Source organism: Tachypleus tridentatus, chromosome 1 (assembly GCF_004210375.1).
Source record: "Tachypleus tridentatus isolate NWPU-2018 chromosome 1, ASM421037v1, whole genome shotgun sequence".
NCBI lineage: Eukaryota > Metazoa > Arthropoda > Merostomata > Xiphosura > Limulidae > Tachypleus > Tachypleus tridentatus.
This window is the reverse complement of record NC_134825.1, coordinates 41,459,664-41,464,244: the sequence shown is the minus strand read 5'-3', so window position 1 is coordinate 41,464,244 and position 4,581 is coordinate 41,459,664. Positions and strand designations below refer to the sequence as shown.

Genomic DNA, 4,581 nt, shown 5'->3' with positions numbered 1-4,581 from the left:
AAAAAAGATTCTCAGTAACAAATGGCACAGCAATAATTATTTACAATAATAATTGTAAATAAGATAAGTCTCCTATTCCATATTATGGAATATGTAATAGTAATAGATGGTATATTTCATTGGAACTATTGAGTTTTACAGATGTTTCATTCTGTCACTAATGTCTTTTCATCCTAGTGATTTTTTCTCCGACAATTTCAAATACTTCATGAGGAAGGGAGCCCAAAACTGTACACATTACTCTAAAGAAGGCCTTACAAGTGATCTATACAGTGAAACAATAGTATCACTTGCCTTGTATTTAATATTTTTATAGGTGCTACTCAAAATAATGTTAGCCCTCTTGCTAAACACTGTTTAGATGAGTTAAGTGGTTTTAAGGATCTAAATCTCCCATCCTAGAGTTTCACACAGAAAGAATGAAGGAATTGAAAATATTGTTTATTTCTGTTATTTTATTAGTGACAAGAAACGAGCATCCACTTGTAATTCCTAAAAATGTTTATTTCTTTCTTCGCCAAGAACAAAATGCCACATATAGCAGAATTATCTCAAGACTATGAAAGACTAATACTGACCATCGATTAGCCTTTGACTATTGGTAAGTATAAATTTTATTTTGGGTTTTCTGGGGTATTATTGCAGTAAATATACAACACTCGAAGGTGAAGTATGTTATGCAGCAGTGACCCAGTCTGGGGTATGACATTTTTTAAAACGTATTTCATAAGCTGGTAAGATAAGAACAAAGGCGAATGTCAGTTTTAAAAGTACAAATTCCAAAACATACCATCCGCTGACACTATAGCTACTTCTCAATATCCACTTCTCAATAAGCACTTTATCCCGACAATTTCATCACTTTTTATCAACAAAGCGTTTGTCATGGTTTCTCTCAACAGGAATGTCATGATTATTCACTATTTACATTGTAATTTTGAACATAGTTGACATTTCTACAGTTATATTTTCATTTATGTTTATACATTACTTGATCACAAAATAAAAACTTACAAATGTGTATGAATTCTCCAGTTAATGTTTCTACTACACAGGTCAACCAGACCCCTTCTCTTCCACCTCTACTATGTAGTGCTTGTAAACAGCCAAAAGAGGGATAACTTTCAGCCAGAGATGTCCGTGATATGGTCTGTTGCGAGATGAAGACATGTGTGCAGAACAAGTTTTTCTTTAGGGTTCTGAAGCGACTTTTGCAGATGATCCAGTAATGACTGGCGAGAATTTTAATTAGCTCTTTCCTTTAGTAGGTCAGCCTGAACAGATCATTTTGAACAGCCACCTCCAGACCCTTTTCTTCTGTTGGTTACTCAAGTGTGTCAGATTTGGGGAGTCTCTTTTATTCCTTTTCTCTCTTCTCCATCTTTGTTAACAGAAAAGATGATCAGTGACTGCTTGGTTTTTCTTCTTTTACTGATAATGATGTTCATGCTGGGTGAAGTACACTTCTTATTGGTTCATTATAGAAATATTTCTTTTAGAGTATGGAAAGCTGTATCATGATTGGATAGCTCGTTTCAATGCTATTTCTTGTAGATGATAAATTTAACAAAGTTCAAAGAATGGATGTATTTAACTTCATTTATTTGTATATCATATGGCACTAACACTGACTTACTCTTCCTCTGACTAAAACTGATTACGCGTAGTGCTAATACATAAAAAATAAATGTAAAAACGAAATGACAGATACTTAATAAAATCAAAGGCTTCATTTGATTCTTTCTCTCGTACTGATACTGTTGTTTCGTTTGCGATATCACTCCACATAACCTATAAATGTAGTTTGTGTTAATGTAAAGTTTCCAGTGGTAAGTTATTGCTTGAAAATACAGATGAAAGTTGTATCATTTTCTGTGTAACTTTTTCAAACATTTGTAATGCCTGATATCCTTGGTGGTGTAATAAAAATATGTTGTTCATATCAGTGTTTGTAAATTCTGCTATATCTGTTGCTTGGTGGAATATAGTAATAATAAGTTATTAACTATATAGTCATGAAAATATGTATCAATATACAAAAAGTTAAAAGGTACATGACCTTTGACCTGCAAAACACGTTTATGACAGTGAAAGCTAGTCTATTGAAAACAAAAGTGTTAAAGTTCGAAATAAGAGTGTTAACAATAATATTCAGTAGGAAATGAAACCTGGTATCACAGAGACCTGTGTGAGACGACATCATTCTATTGAATAGATAGCATTGAATAAATCGGTATTTCCAGTAATTTTAGGTTGGAAGCTACTCAAAGCAATTCAGCAGATAGCCCGATGTAGCTTTGCTAAAAGAAAACACATACACACTCAAAACAATATCCTTTACCTCTTCTCTCAACACAAAGTACATATTTACAGAAGTTTAATCTGTTTCTCAAAATAATTTTGGAATTTACCTTTTTCCCTATAAAATAAAAAATATTTTATTCCTTAAAATAAACTACAACTAGAAATGTGCTAGAAATTCATATTTAATTAATTTCTTTTTTACTTTCTACACTGTAAAAACTAATTACTTTTATTGATATAAAGTATTTTAGACAATATTTCTTAAGTTTGAGGGTTAATGCATTTACATCATTTAATGTATCATTCCATTCATTGAAAAATTAGTAAAAACATAGTATTCAATAACAATATTCTTCAATTGTTTTATTTACTTAGAAAACTGGAAGCTTAACAAAATGGTATCTCATAGCTGTATTTTCATTTTTATGGAATATACCAGGTACCAAAAGATTAAAACAGTGATCACAGCTACCAGCTCATTTTGGACCCAGAGATTTTGATACGTTTCCTGTGAAATCATTGAAGAAATAATTTGTTAATAAAAAGAATATGTTTCAGAACTTGCTGTGTTAGTGGAGTGTTAACTAAGCTATTATGGTTAACACATGCTGTTAGAATTTATTAGAAAACACTTGACTACTTGCCCTAAGAAACATTGGTGATATTTCTTGCCTTACAAGAAGACAAACAGTTGAAATAAGATAAGGCAGTTTCTAACATCATCTATTCAACCAAGTCAATCAAGAATGATCCTAACTATAATCAGTGATGTCGAGCAAACTCACTTGTAGAGAAATATATATGCAAAAACGGCTTCTATGTAAAATATTTTCTCAACCCAAACTAGCCGTTTTTGCATATATATGATCCTAACTATAACTATGAAGTGAGGGTATTAAAGGTTTTCATATGTAAATGTCAGTGTGCTTCACTTGAAATACTATTGATTGGTTCATCAGAACTGGACAATACTAGATTATAATCAGTTAGTAATATTTTCTTTTTTTATCAATTAGTTGAAATTCAAACTTTGTGAAGTACATGTATTTGTTTTAAATTTTTCTCTCTGTACAGGATAAATACACAGAATAAAGTATGCAAGTTTATGCCCAAATAACTTGTTAAAATTATTAGCTTTTATCTTGTATAATTTTCAAATGATAAGCTCATCCCTGTTTTATTTCACATATCATACATTTTGAGAACTGTTTTACACCTTCAGTTATTGAGAAAATCCTCAGTTTGATGGCTCAACCAAGGGGAATACACATTTTAAGTGTCTTCATAAGTATCTGGCTTAACTGAGACAAGGCTGAGAAATAAAAATGTAACAAATATAAAACCTAACCCCACCCAGAAAAAATAGTGTAATCAAATACTTGGTTGTTTGACACTTAATGACCAATGTTCAGTTATTTTGATTAAATAATGACACAGATATTTGTTTCCATTAGATGGAATTGTTTGTTATTTTGAAAAGCTGTATATGTTAATAATATTAAACAGTAACAGTTGAAAATAAGTAGCCTAACGTTTGAAACCTGATAATGCAACACAAAATTACAATAAGCTTTTAGCATTCTGTCATCAAATCAGGTGATGGAAGTATGTCCTCAGTTTATTTATTACTTGATAACATTATGTTTCACTTATTGGACAGTTGATGGTAACAACTGATTACATTATGTTCTACTTACCAGATGGTTGATTTTAACAGCAAACAAAGGTTTGAGGTGTTTTCTCCAATAATCTGTACCTAACATGAAGTAAACAAACCACCAATTAATTTTTCAAACAACTAAAACGTTTTCTTAGAGATTAAGAAAAACTTCACTATTTTCAGATGAGAGATAGACAGAGACCTTGCTTCCCAGTAAGTTGCTTTACCTGATTATCAGCTGGAAGGTCAAAAACTTCAGTTTACTGATACAGAAGTTGATATTTAATCCCTTTCTGTAATATGCAAACTTGTTTTTATACAATGATTGATTTCACTGAAATTGTGTCTAGTCTCCAATTCTGAAGAGAATAATGCAACTGATTCTTTGTTGCCGCAAATTGACACTAGAGATCATTCGTTTTAAATTAAAATTATTATTTTATTATACATACAAATTATTAGTTAACATAATATTAACACTAAACACAAATATGTACTTCTATTAATAACCATTCTTAAACTGTACAAAAACACTATCTTTCTTAAGGCAGAGAACCCTTCTTAATCGTAAATACGAAGAGCATGTTCACCACTCAGAACTTTCTTGGTATCCCAAT

The 4,581-nt window shown here is 31.0% G+C and overlaps 1 long non-coding RNA gene across 1 annotated transcript; it reads right to left on the bottom strand.

The window, feature by feature from the left end:
• Window positions 1–2,443: 2,443 nt before the first annotated feature.
• On the bottom strand, window positions 2,444–4,356 carry LOC143246894 (uncharacterized). The gene is made up of 3 exons (XR_013026226.1): window positions 4,192–4,356; window positions 4,002–4,060; window positions 2,444–2,812 (listed from the first exon to the last, which is right to left on the bottom strand). It is a non-coding gene; the product is annotated as an uncharacterized LOC143246894 (long non-coding RNA).
• Between the last annotated feature and the right edge of the window lie 225 nt (window positions 4,357–4,581).